At 46.1% G+C, this 24,055-nt stretch overlaps 1 non-coding gene across 1 annotated transcript; it reads left to right on the top strand.

Moving 5' to 3' along the window:
* The first annotated feature begins 1,725 nt into the window (after nt 1-1,725).
* Nucleotides 1,726-1,871, top strand: LOC134938886 (small nucleolar RNA SNORA14). Its single transcript, XR_010181330.1, has one exon. It is a non-coding gene; the product is annotated as a small nucleolar RNA SNORA14 (small nucleolar RNA).
* Nucleotides 1,872-24,055: the final 22,184 nt, after the last annotated feature.

The following is a 24,055-nucleotide window of genomic DNA, read 5'->3' as shown; positions in this document are numbered from 1 at the left end:
GATGCCGCTTGGGAGGTAATGGAACCACAGTGCTGAATGTCAAACAGACAGCCTAGTTATGAAGATATTTACTGTCAGAAAAAGCTTTTTCAGGGCTGCCCAGCAGTGGCGTGCGGTGAGGTCAGTGGTTGGTGAGGCACTACAGCCATAATGTCCGCCGAATCTGCCGATGACTCCTACTGCCGCAGAGCCAATGCCCGCTACTGCCCCTGAGTCGATGCCCGCTGCCACCGCCACCGGCTTACAAACTCGCCCACCATAAACTGACCCAGCCCTCCGCCACTAATTTGCATCTCACTCCGATGCCGCCAATGCCCGCTGCCTGCCTGCTCATCATACTTGTTATATATTGTACATTTTTATAGAAAAAAAATGAGTGGGACTGGGAAGGGAGTGGGAGGAGGACATGAATGCAATTCTGTTGTCCAGGGCTTCCATTAACTTAATGGAGAAGGGTCTGAATGGGTTAAAAAATGTAAAAAAAAAAAATGCGTGAGGTCCCCCCTCCTTAGTATAACCAGCCTAGGGCTCTTTGAGCCGGTCCTGGTTGTTTAAATACTGGGGAAAAATTGGACAGGGGTTCCCCATATTTAGACAACCAGCACCGGGCTCTTAGTCCGGTCCTGGTTCCAAAAATATGGGGGACAAAAGATGTAGGGGTCCCCCATATTTTTAAAACCAGCACTGGGCTCCACTAGCCAGGGACATAATGCCACAGCCGGGGGACACATTTACGTAGGTCCCTGCGGCCGTGGCATTACCCCCCCCAACTAGTCACCCCTGGACGGAGTTCCCTGGAGGAGTGGGGACCCCTTAAATCAAGGGGTCCCCCCCCTCCAGGCACCCAAGGGCCAGGGGTGAAGCCCGAGGCTGTCCCCAGCACCCCTGGGCGGTGGGTGCCAGGCTGATAGTCATGAGCGTTAAAAAAAGAATATTGTTTTTTGTTGTGGAACTACAAGGCCCAGAAAGCCTCCCCCGCTTGCTGGTACTTGGAGAACCTCAAGTACCAGCATGCAGGGAAATAACGGGCTCACTGGTACTTGTAGTTCTACAACAACAAAAATACCCAAATAAAAACACAACACACACACCGTGAAAGTAAAATTTTATTATAACACACTTACACACTCACACATACTTACCTACATCCCACGCTGAGAATCACGTCCACTTGTCCAGTAGAATCCAATAGGGGTACCTGTAAAAATGAGAGACAGAAAACTTACCTACATCCCAAGCCGGTCACGTCCACTAGAATCCAATAGGGGCACCTGTAAAAGTGAATGAAAAGAAGCAGTTACAGAGGGGGGGGGGGGGGAGAGAGAGAGAGAGAGAGAGACGCTCACTTGTCGCTCTCGCCCGGGATCTGGAGGTGGACGGCTGCAGAGACGGACGGGATCTGGAGGCAGGCGGCCCAGTGGAGAGGTGAGCACTGCGGGGACATTTTAGACAAAACAAACAGAAAACTAACTCACCCCTCACTCCTGCTTCAACCCCGACACTCCAACGCCGGTCACAGACGCCGGGTCCCGCCGCCTCTTCCGCCTCCAGCGTCGCGTGGGTGATTGGACAGTGGATCCAGCACTGGATCCGCTGCCCAATCACAGGTGCCTCGCTGACATGGGGGTGGTGTCCCTGTCAGCGAGGCACTTCTTTCAGTGCCGCTTTCCCTATCTATTTGAATGGGCTTATACAGCCCAGTGCATGGCCCCGCCCCCCGCTCTGCCCCATTCCCATTATCTATGGGAGGCACCGCTATGAGTGCCTCCCAAATGCATGTAAATGCATCAAATTATTACAATTAAATAAAGAAGATACTTATGACACAGACTATGTGTCATAAGTATCTTCTTTGTATGATTGTAATAATTAATCACAGGGGAGGCACTGCCTCCCCTGACTGCACGTCCCTGCTGCCCAGTGAAGCCCACCTGTTAAGTGACCTGCTGCTGCAGACACCAACTGAAACTGAGCTCACAGTGCCTGGAGGCAGGGTTATAGAGGAGGCCCCAATGAATCTTGGGACAGCCTAAAGCTTTAGCCTGTTGGTGCCTCTGGATCAAGAACCACTCTACCCCGATGTTTCCCTGCAGAAACCAATGTAACCTGCTGCAGAAAGACCTGTTATAGACTACAATTCACTGTTAGGTGAAAAAGAAACAAATGTGTCTGTTTTACTGCTAAAAGGCAGTAAAACTTGCCAATAGATAAGTCTGAATAGAAAGGAGGACACAGTCAAATGCTTAATTAATATGCGACTACAGAGCACAGAAGTAACATTTGTATCCACTTGTTATAATATTGTGGCGATAGTAAGTATGTAACACTTGCCATGTGATTCAACAATCAGTCAGCAGTTGTGAAGTGTGTATATTAGTAAAGCTTATTGGGAAATAATGGGGGTCATTCGAGTTCATCGCTCGCTAGCTAGTTTTAGCAGCCGTGCAAACGCTATTCCGCCGCCCACTGGGGAGTGTATTTTAGCTTAGCAGAAGTGCGAACGCTTGTGCAGCTGAGATCTGCAAAAACAGTTTGTACAGTTTCAGAGTAGCTCTGAACCTACTCAGCGCTTGCCAGTGCCGTTTCTAGCAGCGGGCGCGCCGTGCAACCGCACGGGGCGCCTGCCGCGGCACTTTGTGTGTCCTTATCTCCTTTCCTCCCTCTTCCCGAGCGCTCCTGCACGGGGGGCGGAGTTTCGCGGAATGATGCATTTGCGCCGTGACGTCACGTCGCAAACGTGTCATTCCACGAAACTCCGCCCCCCGAGCAGGAGTGCTCGAGAAGAGGGAGGAGAGGAGATAAGTCTGGAAGGAGGAGGCGGCTGGCGCGAGGGACGTGAGGCGGCCGGACCTGAAGAGCGGGAAGATGTAAGTAGTATCTCTATCTCTCTCCCCCTCCCTCCCTTCCTCCCCCCCCCCCCCACTTGACACCTGGCTGCCGCACTGTGTAAAATGGGGACACCTGCCTGCCGCACTGTGTAAAATGGGGACACCTGCCTGCCGCACTTTGTAAAATGGGGACACCTGCCTGCCGCACTGTGTAAAATGGGGACACCTGCCTGTCGCACTTTGTAAAATGGGGACACCTGCCTGCCGCACTTTGTAAAATGGGGACACCTGCCTGCCGTGCTGTGTAAAATGGGGACACCTGCCTGCCGTGCTGTGTAAAATGGGGACACCTGCCTGCCGCACTTTGTAAAATGGGGACACCTGCCTGCCGCACTGTGTAAAATGGGGACACCTGCCTGCCGCACTTTGTAAAATGGGGACACCTGCCTGCCGTGCTGTGTAAAATGGGGACACCTGCCTGCCGTGCTCTGTAAAATGGGGATACCTGCCTGCCGCACTTTGTAAAATGGGGACACCTGCCTGCTGCCCTTTGTAAAATGGGGACACCTGCCTGCCGTGCTGTGTAAAATGGGGATACCTGCCTGCCGCACCTTGTAAAATGGGGACACCTGCCTGCTGTACTGTGTAAAATGGGGACACCTGCCTGCCGCACTGTGTAAAATGGGGACACCTGCCTGCCGCACTGTGTAAAATGGGGACACCTGCCTGCCGCACTTTGTAAAATGGGGACACCTGCCTGCCGCACTTTGTAAAATGGGGACTCTTGCCTGCCGTACTGTGTAAAATGGGGACTCTTGCCTGCCGTACTGTGTAAAATGGGGACTCTTGCCTGCCGTACTGTGTAAAATGGGGATACCTGCCTGCCGCACTTTGTAAAATGGGGACACCTGCCTGCCGCGCTGTGTAAAATGGGGACACCTGCCTGCCGCGCTGTGTAAAATGGGGACACTTGCCTGCTGTAATGTGTAAAATGGGGAATTTTTTTTTCCCCTGTGGTGGGCGTGATGATACCAGATGAGGCCACGCCCACTTTAATGAGACCACACCCATTTTAATCAGGCCACACACCCTTGTCGGGAGCGCGCGTGCCGTAGGCGCGCGCATGCTTTTTCTTTTTATAGCTATGTGTGGGGCGGCCACGCAATTTTTTTTTTACAGCAATGGGGGGGGGTGCATTTTGAAATCTCGCACTGGGAGCCAAATTGGCTAAAAACGGCCCTGACGCTTGCGATCACTTCAGTCTATTCACAGAGCCGACCATAGGCATAGGCAAACTAGGCAATTGCCTAGGGCATTTGATATGCCTAGGGGTATCAGCAGCTTCTGCTGATTAAAATGATATGCGGCATGCCTATATTCTGTATGTAGCATTTCATATGCAGATACAGCCACAGTATCACACAGTATATAGGCATGCTACATATCATTTTAATCAGCAGAAGCTGCTTGTGCATCCTAGCCACATAGCAATGCAAATAAGATGCATTTTCAAAAAAAAAAAAAAAGGTGCCCAATGTTAGCATTGAGGCAAGATTTATGAGGACACAACTGTATCCAAGTAGAGGCAGAGGTCACAGTGTTAGTGGCAGTGAGTGCTGTGTGCATGTGAGTGGGTTGGTTGTGCAGTAGTGTTCAGAATATGTGTAAGGAGCATTATGTGTGTCATGTAAAAATGCATTAATAATGTGCAACATATGTGTAAAGAAAACGCCCCCTTCCTGTCAATCTTCTTGCGGCCGTCAGTGCGAAGAAAAACTTCGCTAGAACCTGAGCACAACCACAAAGAGCTTTGTACCTGTACGTCGCGCGTGTGCATTGCGGGGCATGCACATGCGCATTAATGCCGTTTTTTTCACCTGATAGCTGCGCTGCGAAAATTGGCAGCGAGCTATCAACTCGGAATGACCCCCAATGATCTGTACGGAACCTGCAACTGGCGTCTCAGTGCAGGAGCAGTTTCAAATATATGATCTCCAATACGTGCAAAAGGTAATCCGTGCAGTAATACTTACCCTTCCCGATTCACTACTGGGATAAGGTTGTCAGTGTAATCACCAGGGCTGCCATCAGAAATTGTGGAGCCCGGGACTGACAAAATAGGCAGGGCCCCTCCCTGCCCAAAAAAATATTCTGCCGCACTGTTCCACCCCTATATGATGTCATACATTCTGACGTAACATATAGGTGGAGTGTTGCAGACCTACAGGAATGGTTTACGGAGAGCTGATACGCAGATATGGCTTGTTTTAAGAAGTTCTTCCTGCGCATCAGATTACTGTTGATTCACAGACTGGTGCAGCTCTACAGGTATTAGCAGTAGGAGCCAGGGATGGGCCCCCCTCTCTATGGGCCCGGGACACCAGTCCCCACAGTCCCCCCCGATGGCTGCCCTGGTAACAGTACCAGCTCTTTGGTCAGCTCATCAGTCCTACCTTGATGGACAGTGCAGGGATTATAGCAGCAGAGCAAGTATCATGTAGCTGTGCAGGTTACTGGCCACCTTACACGTACAGTAGATCCGTACAAGTGGTAGGGGATGACATCAACGTGTTTCGTTCTGTTTGCTGTTGGGAATTTCCAGGTCTGGTTTAAGGGAGGAGCGACAAGGGCAGCCGTACCAGGGGCCCCACACATTAGGGGCCTCCATGCACTGTTCAACCAGAGTAGTCCCTCTCCGGCGGCTCAGTTGTTCATTAACAGCAGCTGTCAAGGAGCTCCTCCATCTACAGTCGGTCTCACGGGATAGTGAAGTAAAATCCCATGAGACACTGACTCTGAGCCGCCCACATCTGCTACTCCAGCATGCTGTACCTGCCCAGGCTGCTGCCTCGTGATGTCAAGGTAATGTATGTATGTACTGTATGTACAGATGGAGCCACGATAATCATGGCTCCGTCTGCGACTAGGTGCACCCAGCAAGGCGCATTGCCAGGAACGAATGGAATAAGCAGGCGTTGTAGACGCACACATGCCCCATTCAAAGTGAATGGGAGTGACTCTGTACGCTTGGCGGCGTGCCCCAACCTGCGATGCACCCACGCGTAATGAGCATGGCTCAATCTGTATGTGTGCATGTGTATGTATACACAGTATGTATATATGTGTGTATTTGTGTTTGTTTGTTTGTTTGTTTGTTTGTTTGTTTGTTTGTTTTAATGATTGTGCACACATGGGGGAGATCAGGGTGTTTGGCAGCATTTTTAGTACTGGGGGCCCACTCAACTTCGTTGCCCCTGGGCCCCCACCAGCTTTAATCAGGCCCTGGGACTTTCTCAAGACTGAAGGGCACTTGGAATGCTGCCTTATTTGTTTCCCCATTAGAGTCCGCCTCTTATTAATTATATTCTAAACCTGTGTTGTTACTCCAGACTGTGTCCATTTATATCAGCACACATAAGATTTAACTATTCAACTTATACATAAAAAATAAACATATAAGTAGACAATGACACACAGCAACAAACCATTTATAAAATTAAATATAAGTATAAATAAAAATATTTACTGAAAAGCAAGCCTCATGTTATTTTAATCCTTGTGTTATATTTAAACCAATAAAAAACAGATGTATTAATCTCCTATATAATTGCCCAGATCTGTCACTCTGTGACTGTGTGGCTAACGCTGGGCGTGTCTAGGAGCTCTCATTGGGTTAGCAGCAGGACTATCACGCCCAGTCCACAGCTGATTGGGCGAGAAACACCCTCCCACACAGGTTACATCCAATGGGAGGCTCTGTCCTTTGGCTACTGTGTTCTCAGAGCAGGATTAACAGTGGGGCTGATGGAGCTGCAGCTCCAGCTCCACACCCCAAAATAGGCCCACTGCATCTGCAGCAGCACACCCTCCAACAATTTACACATAACAATCGCTACAAATTTGAAAAGGGGGCGTGACCACGGGTACAGTGGCGTGGCCACGCCCCCTTTTCCTATAAATTCTATGGAAGTTTGGAGAGCCAAACATCGGTACAGACCATAAAAAAAAGGTACTGTACCTGCCAAAAGGTACAGTTGGAGGGTATGCCACTGCATCTGCAGCAAGTCTCTGCGCTGTAGATAGGGGTGAAAAAATCCTTGTACTGCAGCATCCTATGGGGGTCATTCTGATCTGATCGCTAGCTGCATTTCATCGCAGTGCAGCGATGCTTTTGTACTTGTGTGGGGGGGCCGGCCTGACATGTGGGGTGGACTTGCCCTGTGCTAGGCGCATGTCATGTGCATGTCAGTGTAAGTGATCGTAGCTGTGCTAAATTTAGCACAGCTACGATCAGGTTGGAAGGACCCCCTATGTCCTGCTGCCAGTCCACCTGCCCCCTCCGATATCAATAATCCCCACTCCCTAGCTATGGCGCATGTGGGACAAAAGCTGCTGCGGCCACCGGCATAGATGTGTATGAAAGCGGCGCAGCCGAAGGCTTTCTTAGCCCTCCCAGCGCCGCATACTCTCTGAGCCCCGGAGCCTCCTCTGCGCGTGATGTCACAGAAGTGCCTCCCCGCCACAGCCGTGCACAGATCCCCAGAGGCCCTGGCTCCGCAACACAGCGCCTGACCGGCCAGCCGGGAAGCCCCGAGATGGCTAATTTAACAAATAAAGTGGGTGATATCGCGGAGGGTAATGTCTGGATGCTGACACTGACACTGCACAGCACTCTCACCTTTTACATTGATTCAGCGGGTCAGTCAGTTCTGCCAGCCAGTCACTATTGTTAGCGCCGTTGTCCCATGGCGCCACATTACAGGGAAGTATACGACCTACATAAACTACAGCTCCCAGCTACCCTTAGCACCGAAACATTGAGTTCCCTGTATTGCGGTGCGTTGGGACACCGGCGCTAACAATAGTGATTGGCTGCTGTGTGAGTCTCCAGGAGAGCCACTGCCAAAGGGAGGAATACAGCTTAGCTGCTTCCAGGAGAAGAAGCAGGAGAAGCATTACCTGCACCTCCCCCACTCGCAGTACCTCTGGGCCCCATCCGCGGCACCCACACACACACACCCTTCACCACCCACGGTGGCTCCGGACCCCCTCCCCCACCCGCAGCACCGCTGCACCCACCCCACCCGCGGCGGCTCTGGACCCCAACCTGTGGCACCCGCCCCTCCCCCACCACCGCACCAGCCCCTCCCCCACCCACACCACCCCCACAACCACCCCTCCCCCACCCATGGCACCCCCAGCCCTCCTCCCCCATCCGCGTCTCCCCCGCACCCGCCACTCCCCCAACCACAGCACCTACTAGGTGATTCATCAGGCCCTGCGTGCACTGTTCATGCCGTTGAAAGGCGCTCTTTGTCCGTGCAATATTTAACCACTCACACAATTATGATTGGAGGTAATATTCCATATAATACAACTATTGCACGCCACAAGAGCGTGCAAGGGTTAAGGGGTCATAGCCCTCACGACGATGTGAAGAGCGGCCGTAGGGCGCAATGAATCACCTAGTCTATAGTAAAAGTCCTTATTATACTTATATATAAACTAGAGATATGTGGGTTTGGATTTACTCTGTTCTTAATGCCAAAATGAATGCAAGTTTGAATTTATCCAGATTTTTCTTAATGGCTATCCAAAACACGTGACATCCGAGAGCCAATAAGATGCCGTTTTGAGATCTGGGTAAATTTGAATCCGCACATCTGTAATATAAACATCTATGGGCCTAATTCAGAACTGATCGGTCGCACAGCAGCCGTCTGGTCTGAACTGTGCATGCGCCAGCGCCACAGTGCGCCGGCGCATGCCAGACAACCAACTGCTGTCTCAGCCCTGCAATCACCTCTGCCTGATTGACAGGCAGAGGCAGTCACTGGGCGGAAGGGGGCGGGCCGGCGGTGTTTGTCTGCCGCTTAGGTGGTGCGGTCCGGGCAATGCAGGCATGCCCGAACCATTGGGGGGGCAGGCCACGGTGGCTGCATGACTCTCACAGCAATGAGTAGCGCCTGCCAGCATGCAGGAGATGCGCTGGCAGGGAGCTACTCCTAAAGTACAAAAGCATCGCCACTGTGTGATGCTTTTGTACGTGTGCGGGGGGGGGGGGGGTTGGGCCTGACATGCGTGGTGGACTAGCCCTGTGCTGGGTGTCCCCCCGCATGTCTGTGTGACTGATTGTAGATGTGCTAAATCTAGCAAATCTACGATCAGGTCTGAATTAGGCCCAATATGTGTTAATAATCATATTATAATGTATCCAGTGTCGGACTGGGGCCTGAGTGGCCCACCGGGGGAATGCTGTTATAGGGGACGTTGCTTAAGAGTGGGGCCAGGCTCCAGTGGGAATGTGACCAGCAACCAGAGAGGTTTGGCTAACCATTACAGAGTACATGTTCTGTGCCCCTTGGTAAATGTATAATAAACCAAATAGTTGTGAAGTATAATGTAACATATGTATAATGCATAATTCAAGTGCACTAGGATAGAGTTTGGAACCTGATCCCTAGAGGAGGAGGGGGGCCCACAGGCAGTGGGGCCCACCGGTGGTTTCCCCTGTTCCCCTGTGGGCCAGTCCGACCCTGAATGTATCTATTTATTTGATATTAAATTAAATTGTTAGTCCATACTGTACTAAAATTTGTTTAGCTATCATGTGTGTTTTTTTTAATCCCAATCAGTTCACGACAATTGAACAGATCAAATAGAGTAAAAATAGTTATATTATCAGAGATGTGATAAACAGTGACTTAAATAAATGTTGTTAGCATAAAAAGTCACAAAATATCACTGATATACTAGAAATATAACATAATGTAAATAGTAGGCTCCATCTGATCTTACCATAATATAATATAATAATTAGAGATGTGCGGGTTCGGATTTATCCGGATCTCAAAACAGCATCTTATTGGCTCTTGGGTGTCACGTGTTTTGGATATCCAATAATAAAAATTTGGATAAATCTAAACTTGCGTTAATTTTGGCGTTAAGAACCAAGTAAATCCGAACCTGCTCATCTGTAATAATAATATAATGTAATTATTCAATAATAAAATGTATCATAACTTTAATAATGATGTGGAGTATGAGTATATCCATTAATCCATGATGAATAATTCCCACCTACCCCCTAGTGTTGGGTGCAGAAAATAGATAAAGAAGAATCTAGATGTTCTAAGCCTTGGAGAGAGATAAAGTACCAACCAATAAGCTCCTGTCATTTTTTTAACACAACCTGTAACACGGCAGTTAAGTGCTAATTGGTTGAGACTTTATCTTTCACCACGGCTTAGTACATACACTCGATAATGAGGGGGAGAGACACATACTGCCCTCAGGCAATAGGTTGTGCTTGGCTGTTCAAGACAAAATGGTTATATAGTGATACCATATCTTAGCTGTTCTGGTTGGTATGCAGTACAACTCATTTGTGCTTTGGTATTGATCAGGAAAAGTAAGTAAGTAATGTTGGTGAATTTAAAGTAGCCTGTTTCCCGAGTAGATGCAGACAAACATGTAGGCCAAGAGAGTGCAACAGATTTTTCATTCATATGACAAAACCCACTTTAAGGAGGGATTCTATAAATCAATGAGAAACTTGCTTCAGTTAGTTGTATGCAATTCAGATTCATTAACGAAAAGTCTTCACTAATTTGAATTATGTTCTCTGATATGCATAAAGATAAATTACTGTAATTTGACCCTTTTTCATTTATTTGAGTAGTAAAATATGCTGCAAACAAGGTTCAAGGCTGACATCTGTGAGGACATATTGCATACCCTCCAACATGACCCATTCCATTAGGTACAAAAAGCTCTGTTCCTGGACTTTCCTCTTAATGTATGATTTCCATCACCTGTGTTGAACTAGTTAAATGATAAAAAAAGGTGTTTCTTCACAGATGATGGCAATCATAAATTAAGATAGAAGTCCAGGAACAGAGCATTTTGTACCTAATGGAATGGGTCATGTTGGAGGGTATAATATTGTAGCATGTATACAATTCCCTTTTCTCAACATGGATTTACAATAGAATTTTGGGATCCAAGTGATATTTAGGGCCTACAGTAACTGTACATTTAAATTAAACAAAAGTTGTTAGTTTAGACATCTGCTTGTCAACAAATATTCATAATTTATATCTTCCTGGAAATCATTGGATACACATTAAATTAAATATTAAACAGAATCTTGATTTCTATTCCAATGTTGCTAACAATGGAATTGCATTAACATTCAAATGTACTCTTTCTGGTTATAACACTTGGTGTGATTTAAATACTAAGGAAAAGATCTACAATATCCATAGCCGGGGATAATCTTCAAAATGGGCTATAGGACATATCGTTTGTCATTTATGGCAGATGGGTTCAACCCAGCACTGTAAAAGAACTGAGTTGTCTATTTCTAAGCAAATTATATTTAAATGAGACCATTATCTGCAGTGCAGCATGAAAGTTTCCAAAAGATTAGCAATTATAGCTGACTTGTGAAAAAACAAGCAAATATTTGAGGCTTATGAGTAAGTACGAACATGTACAACCTAACCCAAATGCAATATTGAACTAAAAAATATTTAATTTAAGCTAAGCTAATTTGAAGGCTAAAAGTCAGTGTAATGAATATTATGTTTTGTAGAACTTTTAAGAAATTAGGGCCTAATTCAGAGTTGATCGCAGCAGCAAATTTGTTAACAGTTGGGCAAAACCATTTGCACTGCAGGTGGGGCAGATATGACGTGCAGAGAGAGTTAGATTTGGATGGGTTATTTTGTTTCTGTGCAGGGTTAATACTGGCTGCTTTATTTTTACACTGCAACTTAGATTTCAGTTAGAACACACCCCACCCAAATCTAACTCTCTCTGCACATGTTATATCTGCCCCCCCATGTGCAGAGAGTTAGATTTGGGTGGGGTGTGTTCAAACTGAAATCCAAATTGCATTGTAGAAATAAAGCAGCCAGTATTTACCCTGCACAGAAACAATATAACCCACCCAAATCTAAGTCTCTCTGCACATGTTATATCTGCCCCCCCCCCCCCCCCCCTGCAGTGCACATGGTTTTGCCCAACTGCTAACAAATTTGCTGCTGCGATCAACTCTGAATTACCCCCTTGGTATGGTACTCATTTCATGTCAAGAAAAAAAGCTTACTGATCCAATCAGAAATACAGTAAGATTTTTAGCCACATGAATAACTATTCCAACTATCATCCTGGGGCTGTCAGACAATCTTGCAGAACACATTACCTTGCAGCATAATGTTCCTCCTTCTGACAGATTACTCAGTCCCAGGTGTGTACCTAGTGTATGCAATCTGCTGTTTGAGGTGGGAGCTGAATTACCATCCTTCTCAATACTTATACAGTGTTCCGTAAACATTTGTATATGAGTGGTCTTTTTCCCCCTTTGTCTATCTATACTCTAGACTGAGCTAACTTGGGGGCTAATTCAGACTGGATCGTTGCAAGGCATCGATCGCAGTCTGAATTCCTTTGTGCGCAGGCGCACTCTGGGAGCATGCGCACTCTGGGAGCCCAGTGAGATGCTAAAAGCATCTCAGGGCTGCAATCGCCTCTGCTTGATTGACAGGCAGAGGCGGTCATGGGGCGGGCCAACATTGGTGGGGCGTGGTCAGGACAAAACAGGAGCTGTGCAGGCAGGAAACTATACGCCGGGTGCAAACGCATCACCGCTGTGTGTTGCTTTTGCACCCGTGCAGGGGGAGCAGAGCCAGATATGCGGGGCGGGCTAGCCCTGTGCTGGGTGTCCCCCCGCATGTCTGAGAAAGTGATCATAGATGTGCTAAATTTAGCACATCTACGATCAGTTCTGAATTACCCCCTTTAATTACACAAGATACGTGTAACTGAATATACAGATGTAAAAGGTAATTGTGCAGGTAAAAGATTAAAGATACGCAAATGGGCAACTTTGGCATTCAATTGTAAAATGACCAAGTAGCTCCACCTTTGGGTAAGAGACCATTAAGGTCTTTTCTTCAAATTACACCACCTATCTATCAACAATTGTTTCTTAGATATGATCTCTAGTGGGGTGTAGATTGAAGGATAGGCAGTACATAGATAGACAGTCAATAGGTTGACAGGCAATAGGACAACAGGGTCAAAAGTTTGACAGTTAAATGGTCAACATGGACTTAGGTTGACAGGGTCAAAAGTTCAATATAGTCAGAATGATAACAGGCAAATGGTTGCCACAGATAAGGTCAATACATAGTTTTTATTTTATTTTACCCCTGATGATAACACTAACCCTCACCCTTATGTCTAACCCTAACCCTTCCCCTAGAGCATAGGTCTGCAAACTCCGTTCTCATTACCCCACAACACAGTGCATGTTTTGCAGGTAACCCAGCAGGTGCACAGGTGTATTAATTACTCACAGACACATTTTAAAAGGTCTGCAGGTGGAGTTAATTATTTCACTTGGGATACTGTGAGGAGACCTGCAAAACATGCACTGTGTGGGGTAATGAGGACCGGGTTTGCAGACCTATGCCCTAGAGCCTAACCTTGACGATCCCCTTCTGCAGCCTAATCCTAACTGCCCATCAATTGTCTAACTCTAACCATCCCCTTCTGCAGCCTAACCCTAACCATTCCCTTCTGCAGCCTTACCCTGTCTGCCAAATGTCTAACCCTAACCGTCCATCAATTGCTTAACCGTAACTCTAACCCCTAACCCTAAAAATCAATTTAAAAAGTGTCAATATTTTCTGTGTCGACCATTTGCAGGTCGACTTTTTGACCCTGTCCATGTCGAACTAATACCATGTTGACCATTTAACTGACCCTGTTGACTATCGGGTGTCGACCTATTGATTGCCTTTTTATGATATGTACTGTCTACCATCTGGATACCCTCTAGATACCCTTAGCTGATTACATGGTTCTTTTAAGCAGAGTAGATAGAAGGAGAGAGTATATATAAAATGACTTCATCAGAAAAATTCACATCAACTTATTTGAATTTCAACACACTGTAAACAATATAGTAGGCAAAAGTCCACAAAGTACCTTTTAAAAGGCAAATACATTTTTTATAAGCTTTATTACAGCTACCAACAAGTAAAACACCACTAACTCTACACTTTATTTTGCTGCTCCCAAATAGGGCTGCCTCATGTTACATCATTAGAAATAAATATCTGTTATTTTAATAGTCCTCCCTCTTAGGAGAAGAAGTAAGGCACAGAAAAGTATGTTTTTTTTATCCTTTGTATCATTACTAAGCACCCTTATTACTGCTCAGATTACTGCAGGACTTGGTACCAATAGATCACTTTTGCATGAATATTCTGCTGTATTTCCCTTACTCACTCTTGGTTACAATCCACTACAGTATATTATTAGCAAATAAGTGAGAGAAAATTGGGCACTTGTGCAAAATAATTTTATTATTATTATCTTTCACTTACAAAGGTTTCCATAGTAACATTCAATTTACAAATTAGCACAGATATATAGATATTGACAGTAGATTACATGGTTCCTTTAAGTAGAGGAGTTAGAAGGAGAGAGACGCTGATTATGAAATCTTACATTCTTGAGAGAATATGAGCAGGGAGAGGGGACAGGACTGTGAACTAAAGGTGACGCAGCGTTAGATGGTGGATGGCAGGCATCAATGGAATAATGATTTTTAAGTGCATGGTTAAAGGATGAGTATGAGTCTGCATGTGAGAAGGGGTTGGGTACGAAATTCCAGTAGCCAAGATCCTGACAGTCAGAAGACCGACTGCAGAATCCTGATGGCTTCTCGCTAAGTATTTTACCCTATTCCTACCCTTATCCCAAACCCACCCTTCCCGCAGCCTAACCTTAACCGCCCCCTCCCGCAGTCTAAACAGTCTAAATTTCAACATTGTTCCTTAGAATATTCTTCATCTGGGTATGGAAATGTTGGATGTTTCCCCAGCAGCATTTGGCTTTAAATGTTCAAATCTTATTTTCCTCAATCGGTTGTGTTCCTCTTAGAATTATCATATGATCTGTATTCCTCCTGGACTTCTACTCTATGCTACTCCAACCACTCAACCCATTCGATTTAATTGACAGCATGTCATCTCTCCAGTTCTATATACAAATTCCAGAGACTTCAGAGCTATGTAGTGCAGAATGCCATTCTATGGAATGGTGATGCAAAAATAGAATTTAAGAAATTATCTCTTGAACTTCGCACCTCTGCAAATTCCATTGTGCATTTGCTCATCTCAAACTGTGACTAGGATGGTTCAGAGATAGCCAGGACATGATGAAACCTGTCAGAGTCAAATATGAACAATAAATGTTTAAAGAAACCAAGTTATCATAAAAAAGAGATACAATTTGTAAAGATGAAAATGTCTACAAGCTTATGTTACACAAATAAGCAACATATTTATGGATGTAGGGAAACAGAAAGTATTTGCAGTCATGTAGTAACAACTCACGTATTAGCTTAATAAAAAGCAAATGTTCCAGTTTATTGTCTGCTAAGGGTTACAGTGCATTAATGCTATTTACATCATGGAATTTAATAAGCTTAAGAAAGTCAATGTCAGCAGCCTCCAGAAAAGATGATGATGTGTGTTTTATTTAAATTAGATCTAACAAGTAATCTGAATTCTGGAAGAGAGAAATGCTAGCAAAATGCTACAGTATTATGTTCATTAGGGTAATAGATGATCAGACATGATATATTTTCCTAGTCACATCCTTAAATAGCCTTACAATTTGTTTCAGTCAGCTCAGAAGGAAACATGCATTAGATAAATGTTTTACATCTCCCCTCATTGCGATCTGCTATAAAACCACTGGATAAGGAAAGAGCCAGCATTATATATTTATTGTTTAATAAAAGAACAGATTTTATATGATGGTCTCTTATGATCAGTATGCAGCAGATACTATCTAAATGGCTATATGTTCCTCTCAGTATGTTATGCCTCAGAAAACATAGCTAAGGTTTGTGCTACAAAGTGACAAATTAGACTTAAAGGGAAACTGACAGACATTAGCGAATCTCCCTCAGTTGGGTCTTTCTGACTATTGGGGATTCTAACAGAACTAAATGTTCCCTCTTGAAACTGATTCACACATATTTAATTATTGGTTTAAACCATGCTTGTCTGTCCTCCCGCAAGTTGACGGAGACTGACGATTTTTTAGGTAGTCCCTTTCACCCATGGATTGATCTCCCGCATCCAGCCTACTTCCCAGTGAAGCAGGCAGGATGAGGAGGTTATACAGTGAATCCCAGTGCAGAATACAGGCAGACCCACAAATGTCATCATTTTGGGGGTGGTGACAAAAAAATAGACTTGCTATTTTTTTATTGAGGAAAATGATCCAATAAAACATATCTGTGAGTGGCAAAAGTATGTGAAGGATTATCAAACTTTCCAGCACCACTTTACACAGTGCACACTGGTGTTTTTTTGTCACTGTACACAGTGCAGCATTAACCCATTATTGGTGTACACTGGTACGTGTCACTATTACTATAATATTATTATATGTTTGTACAACTTGTTAAGCTCAATAGGTGCCATGCCGCACTGCATTCATTATAAGCAAATACTAATGCTGTAGCTGCCAGTCATGATATTACTACATCTACTAAGGGTCATCCAGGGGGCAGAAAGTTTAGGAAAGGACACCTGAAATTAAAATCTTTCACAAAGTTAAAAAAAAAAAGGGGTAGTGGTGTCACATTAAAAACTAACAAATTAGTGCCCAAAAAAAGAACACTAAGGGGTATATTCAATAACTGTCGGAAGCTGCCGTCTTGTCGGAAAGACAGCAGCTTCCGACAGTTTTAGGTCGGAAGGGGTTCCGACCTATTCATTACGGCACCATTTGGGGGAATGCTGTCGGAATGCACGCTGATCGGCGGCTTCAGCATTGTCGGAAGCGGGGCAAAACCCGACAGGCTTTAGCCCCGTTTCCGACAATCCCAATCCGACTTTAAAAAAAGTCAGATTGAGATGAGTGAGCTGAGAGCAGGAGACGGGGGAGCAGCAAGGAGAGCAGGAACCCAGCGGCAGTGACCACCCGGTCCCGCTTGCTGGAACCAGGTGGATGCTGCCATGAGCCTCCGCTGCTACAGCCGCTGCACCCCTGTCTCCTCCTCTCCTCCCCTGTCCGCTCCGTCTCCTCCGCTGCTCCCCCCCCCCCCCCGGCACCGCAGACATCACCTCCTCCCGGCGCCGCAAACAGCTCCCTTCCCCCGACGTCACTGACAGCTTCCCCCGCTGCTGACAGCAGCAGCAGCAGGACATGACAACGGGAGCAGCCAAATCCGACAGTCTGATTTGGCTACTCTTTTGAATAGGGGTTGTCGGGTCCATTCTGACAACTGCATGTCGGAATGGACCCGACTCTTGTTGAATATACCACTAAGGCTGGAAAACAAGCTGTGTGTTCACAAATCCATTAGGAGAGTCTAGGGGTGTACACATTACCTATGTGTGAGTCTGACATTTCTCAAACTGTACTCATAGATAAGCCTCGTTCCAGTATTTCTGCACCATCTGCAAATGTAGGGAGGAGTAGTACAAGTAAAGATGGTGATAATGTATATTAGAAATTGAGTATGCTAACGTGGAAGTGGAACAGGATGATGGGGATATTTTTGTACTATCTGACGCTAATGCTTATTATGTTGTTTGTGTAAGTCAGCCACCAATGGCAGCAGTTTTTACCCATGGTAAAAAGAAAGCCATTGTGATGCCTTTGCATAAGACCAAAAAAGCCACCTCTTGGATTTGGGATTACTTTTACCCAATTCCTGACAAGGTTTGTGTAGGAATCTGCTCCATTTGTGAGGACAAAGTAAGTAGAGGTAGGGATGTTTATCATCTAGGCACCTCCTCCATGTTACATCATTTGCGGCAGGTTTATGAAATGTATTTTACCAAATTATAATAATTTGTAATTAACACCCTCATCATCAATCTCATTAGTTTTCGGAGGTAGTCCTCACAAAAAAATTGTTTTGTGGGGGTCCAAACATACCAAGTACTTCAGCCACAAAAGTGGCAGTCCTTGTCGCTGAGGTGCTAGGTTTGTTAAACTGGCCGTGTCCTTTTTAATAACCAACATGAAAGTGGGTGGGAGGGCCCAAAGACAATCCCATCTTGCATCACTTTTTAACCACTGCTGTGTGGCAGTGTTTCGTAGATATGCTATAAACTGCCGCGTGTTTGTGCCGCTGCTCTGTCGCTTAGTAATCAGCCAGCTTGCTGCAGCCTTTGGGCAATATTGGTGAAAACCATATTCTGAGCTCTGAGGTGGTCAAAACTGAATGGAAATTAATGTTATTGAGGTTAATAACACTGAATGAACAAAAACAGGTCCAAATTGCATGATTTTAATATTTTTGGAAAACAAATACAGATCCAAAACCAAAACATACTGTATGAGGGCGGTTTTGGTAAAACCAAAACCTGACAACAAATTAGAACCAAAATCAAAATATGGGGGTCAGGAATAAACCAGGAAAAGCAAAAAATATATAGTATATACTGGGTAGGATAAAAAAAAACTTATCCTAGAATATGTATAGAGGTTAAGTCTCTGATATCTAAAAACATTTTTGAAGTGTGACAGAGATAGTGACACCTTTGCTTTATGATGGTTCAATGTATACAAACTTTGTGTCATGCACAAACTAATATTACTAAGTAATATTATTTAATATTATTATTAAAAATACTATATATAATTACCTTTAAGCTGTATGTATAAGGTGTTTATGAAACATAAATGCATTTTGTGTTTAGACTTGGGTCACATCCAGGGCCGGTTCTAGACCTTGTGGCGCCCAGGGCGAAAGTTTCCTTTGGCATCCCCCCCACCATCCGAGACAGCGAAACAGGGTTAGTGCGCGCCTCCGGCGTGCATAAAAAATGGGGGAGTGGCTTCATAGGAAAGGGGCATGGTCAGTTTTGCTCCCTGTAGTTTTGCCCCCTGTAGCGTTGTGCACCCTGTAGAGCTGTGCCCACAGTAGCTGTTGTGCCCCCTGCAGCTGTGCCCCCAGTAGCTGCTATGCCTCCTGCAGCTGTTGTGCCCCCTGCAGCTGTGCCCCAGTAGCTGTTATGCCCCCTGCAGCTGTGCCCCAGTAGCTGTTATGCCCCCTGCAGCTGTGCCTCCAGTAGCTGTTATGCCCCCTGCAGCTGTACCCCATTAATTGTGGCCCCAGTAGTTGTGCCCCCTGCAGCTGTTCCCCCATTAGTTGTGGCCCCAGTAGTTGTGCCCCCCTTAGTGTCCCTTGCAGCTGTGCCCCCATTAGTTGTGGCCCCAGTAGTTGTGCCCCCCTTAGTGTGCCCCCTGCAGCTGTGCCCCCATTAGTTGTGGCCCCTGCAGCTGTGCCCCCATTAGTTGTGGCCCCAGTACTTGTGCCCCCCTTAGTGTGCCCCCATTAGTTGTGCCCACAAGTAGCTGTGCACCTAGTAAAAAAAAAAAAATACTTACTAGCCCCGTTCCTGTTCCCAACCACTGCACTCTGACTCCGCCGCCGGCGCCGCTCCTCTGATCTATGGGAGAGACGTCATGATGTCTCTCCCATAGCGCTGCACAGAAAGGTCCTCTCCGCGAAGGGAAACAAGACGCTACCTCACTGCGCGTCTAGATTCCCTTTGCGGAGAGGACCTTTTCAAAACCACCGCCATCCTAGTTAGTAGCGGCTCTTGCCACGGCGGCAGCGCCCCCGGGACAGCGGCGCCCCAGGCAAAAGTACTGCTTGCCCGTGGCAAGAGCCGCTACTGGTCACATCCCCAAGATACTGTATTTCATTATGATATTCAAATATTCTAAAATGCGAAAAATCCTAAATATTTCTTGTCATAAGCATTTCGGATATGGGAGATTCAACCTGTACTCATCTTTCACATCTGTAAATCAAATCTCTCCCACATGATAGGGGTTTTAGAGGACCTCTTTGAATCAAATGTTCCCCATATTAGATGAAGTTACAATACACTGTATTCTATGTATGGGGTCAGTATTAAATCTCAAATGAAATCTCACATTAGTCTGGTGAAATAATTGTGTTGTATAAATAATTATCTCCAGAAATTATTCTTATCTTTCCATTTATTTATAAAAACATCCAAGCTTCCACATAAGAATAGGCCATAAAACATAAAGGGGTATATTTACTAAGCTCCCGATTTTGACCGAGATGGTGTTTATTCTTCAAAGTGTCATCTCGGGAATTTACTAAACTCAAATCACGGCAGTGATGAGGGCATTCGTATGTTTTTGGAAGTCCTAGGAAAAAAATACGAATGAATACACCATCGGCCAAATCCGCCTGGAATTTGGTAGAAATCGGTCATTTACTAAAAAGTGCAATTCACAAACACTGCCGACAATAGCCAAACACTGCCGTGAAAAAATACAAATCGTGAAAAAGTGCTAAAATAAAACAGACCTGCTTTTTTTTACCGTGTTCGGATAGGCATGCACGGATCCATGAGATCCGTGCATGTTTTTCAGTGGGAAAGGGTGGGAAAGTGTTAATTTAAAAAAAAAATGCATGGGGTCCCCCCTCCTAAGCAAAACCAGCCTCGGGCTCTTTGAGCCGGTCCTGGTTGTAAAAATATGGGGGGAAAAGTGACAGGGGTTCCCCCATATTTAAACAACCAGCACCGGGCTCTGCGCCTGGTCCTGGTTCCAAAAATACGGGGGACAAAAAGCGTAGGGGTCCCCCGTATTTCTGAAACCAGCACCGGGCTCCACTAGCCAGATACATAATGCCACAGCCGGGGGACACTTTTATATTGGTCCCTGCGGCCCTGGCATTACATACCCAACTAGTCACCCTGGACGGGGTACCCTGGAGGAGTGGGGACCCCTTCAATCAAGGGGTCCCCCCCTCCAGCCACCCAAGGGCCAGGGGTGAAGCCCGAGGCTGTCCCCCCCCATCCAAGGGCTGCGGATGGGGGGCTGATAGCCTTTTTGTCATAATTTGAATATTGTTTTTAGTAGCAGTACTACAAGTCCCAGCAAGCCTCCCCCGCAAGCTGGTACTTGGAGAACCACAAGTACCAGCATGCGGTGGAAAACCGGGCCCGCTGGTACCTGTAGTACTACTACTAAAAAAATACCCCAATAAAAACAGAAGACACACACCTTGAAAGTAAAACTTTAATTCATACATCCACACCTCCATACACACATACTTACCTATGTTCACACGAGGGTCGGTCCTCTTCTCCATGTAGAATCCATGGGGTACCTGTTGGTAAAATTATACTCACATAATCCAGTGTAGATGGGTCCTCCTCTGTTCGATTTGTAATCCACGTACTTTGCAAAATAAAAAAACGGATACACGACCACGCACTGAAAGGGGCCCCATGTTTTCACATGGGACCCCTTTCCCCGACTGCCAGGAACCCCCCCTGACTTCTGTCTAAGAGGGTTCCTTCAGCCAATCAGGGAGCGCCACGTTGTGGCACCCTCCTGATTGGCTGTGTGCTCCTGTAGTGTATGTCAGGCAGCACACGGCAGTGATACAATGTAGCGCCTATGCGCTCCATTGTAACCAATGGTGGGAACTTTGTGGTCAGCGGTTGACCGAAAGTAACCTCACCGCTGACCACAAAGTTCCCACCATTGGTTACAATGGAGCGCATAGGCGCTACATTGTATCACTGCCATGTGCTGCCTGTCATACACTACAGGAGCACACAGCCAATCAGGAGGGTGCCACAACGTGGCGCTCCCTGATTGGCTGAAGGAACCCTCTTAGACAGAAGTCAGGGGGGGTTCCTGGCAGTCGGGGAAAGGGGTCCCATGTGAAAACATGGGGCCCCTTTCAGTGCGTGGTCGTGTATCCGTTTTTTTATTTTGCAAAGTACGTGGATTACAAATCGAACAGAGGAGGACCCATCTACACTGGATTATGTGAGTATAATTTTTCCAACAGGTACCCCATGGATTCTACATGGAGAAGAGGACCGACCCTCGTGTGAACATAGGTAAGTATGTGTGTATGGAGATGTGGATGCATGAATTAAAGTTTTACTTTCAAGGTGTGTGTCTTCTATTTTTATTGGGGTATTTTTTTAGTAGTAGTACTACAGGTACCAGCGGGCCCGGTTTTCCACCGCATGCTGGTACTTGTGGTTCTCCAAGTACCAGCTTGCGGGGGAGGCTTGCTTGGACTTGTAGTACTGCTACTAAAAACAATATTCAAATTTTTACAAAAAGGCTATCAGCCCCCCATCCGCAGCCCTTGGATGGGGGGGACAGCCTCGGGCTTCACCCCTGGCCCTTGGGTGGCTGGAGGGGGGGGACCCCTTGATTGAAGGGGTCCCCACTCCTCCAGGGTACCCCGGCCAGGGGTGCTAGTTGGGTATGTAATGTCAGGGCCGCAGGGACCAATATAAAAGTGTCCCCCGGCTGTGGCATTATGTATCTGGCTAGTGGAGCCCGGTGCTGGTTTCAGAAATACGGGGGACCCCTACGCTTTTTGTCCCCCGTATTTATGGAACCAGGACCAGGCGCAGAGCCCGATGCTGGTTGATTAAATATGGGGGAACCCCGGTCACTTTTTTCCCCATATTTTTTCAACCAGGACCGGCTCAAAGAGCCCAAGGCTGGTTTTGCTTAGGAGGGGGGACCCCACGCATTTTTTTTTAAAGATTTTTAACAATGTTTAATTTTTTACGAAAGGTGCACAATGAAGCCCAGCACGGATCTCACAGATCCGGCCGAGATTCATTGTGTTAAAGTCGGCAGTGTTTTACAATTCACTCCCGTAAAACACTGCCAAAAAATACGAATGACATCGACATCGGTAAATACGAAAATGCAGAATACGACAGCTTAGTAAATTAGTCGTAATAAATTCAAAAAGTTGCAGTTTTACACTTTCGATGTCATTCGTGATTGAACTTTAACCTCATTCGGGAAAATACGATTTTTAGTAAGTATACCCCAAAGTATTAAAATGATGGGGCTCATTTATCAATGAGTGATAAAACTTGTTGTATATGATAAATGGTGCTCCAGCCAATCAGCTCCTGTCATGTGTTCAGCTACTATCTGTCATGTGTTTGAAAAATGACAGTTGGGTGCTGATGGGTCTGAGCACCATTTATCATACGCTATGGGTGAGATTCAAATGATATATCACGCCCAATTTCCTTTCTAAAATGATCTCTGTTATCGCGCATATTGCGCCCGTAGTAATCAGGTTTAGCTGTGTAAAGGGTCGGGTGCCTCGCTACTCCGGGGGTAGCTAGCTGAAATAATGATACAACGTCCCTGAGGACAGAAAAAGAATGAGTGTGGAAAGAGGTGAAAAGAATTGAATCCCGCCCAATGAGTTTTATCAGTCACAAGTTTTATTACTCGTTGATAAATGGGCCCGTATATTTCTAGTTTTCCTACAAATGTATGCAACTTTACTGTTTGTATGTATTTAGGTTAACAGTATGGCTGATAGCATATGTGTGCACACATCACCCCCATGTCTCTGGCCGCACCCCAATTATTACTATAGACCCATGTACATTTTCAGTCCCAGCTCCATGGGGCCCTTATTCTGGCCCTGGTAAAACTTGAGATACAGAAACATTTTATATAAAAACAATTGATCTCAAAATGTCCAAGGGTTAACAGCCATCCTTAATGGGGTGGTCTTCTGTATGCCGGATGTCGGGATCCCGGCACACAGTATACCGGCGCCGGAATCCCGACACCCGGCATACCGACAACTATTCTCCCTCGTGGGGGTCCACGACCCCCCTGGAGGGAGAATAAAATAGTATGGCGCGCATAGCCACCATGCCTGCAGCGTGGCGAGCGCAGCGAGCCCGCAAGGGGCTCCTTTGCGCTCGCCACGCTGTCGGTATGCCGGCGGTCGGGCTCCTGGCGCCGGTATGCTGGTTGCCGGGAGCCCGAGCGCCGGCATACCGTACGACACCCCCTTAATGAGTGTATAAATCCATAACATTCCAGTGCTTCAAGCGCATTAAGCTTCATTCTGAGGCTTCTCAATTACTGCAAGGTTACTGCATCGGGGACTTATTATATGTGTTCCACACTGAACTGTTATGGATGGAGAGCCCAGCAAATTCATATATTTTATCAGAACTGTACTTTATGTGAGCATGCTTATTCATTCTTAAACAGATTAGCCCTGTGCTGTTTAAATTCCACCACCCACTAAATGGCTTTCCAAAGGTTTTTTGCCCTACCATTCCAACAATTTATTTACAAAGGAAGTCTGATTCAGTGCATTCTTTGCT

The sequence above is a fragment of the Pseudophryne corroboree genome, chromosome 6 (assembly GCF_028390025.1).
Source record: "Pseudophryne corroboree isolate aPseCor3 chromosome 6, aPseCor3.hap2, whole genome shotgun sequence".
Lineage (NCBI taxonomy): Eukaryota > Metazoa > Chordata > Amphibia > Anura > Myobatrachidae > Pseudophryne > Pseudophryne corroboree.
This window is presented reverse-complemented; position numbering and strand designations above follow the sequence as displayed.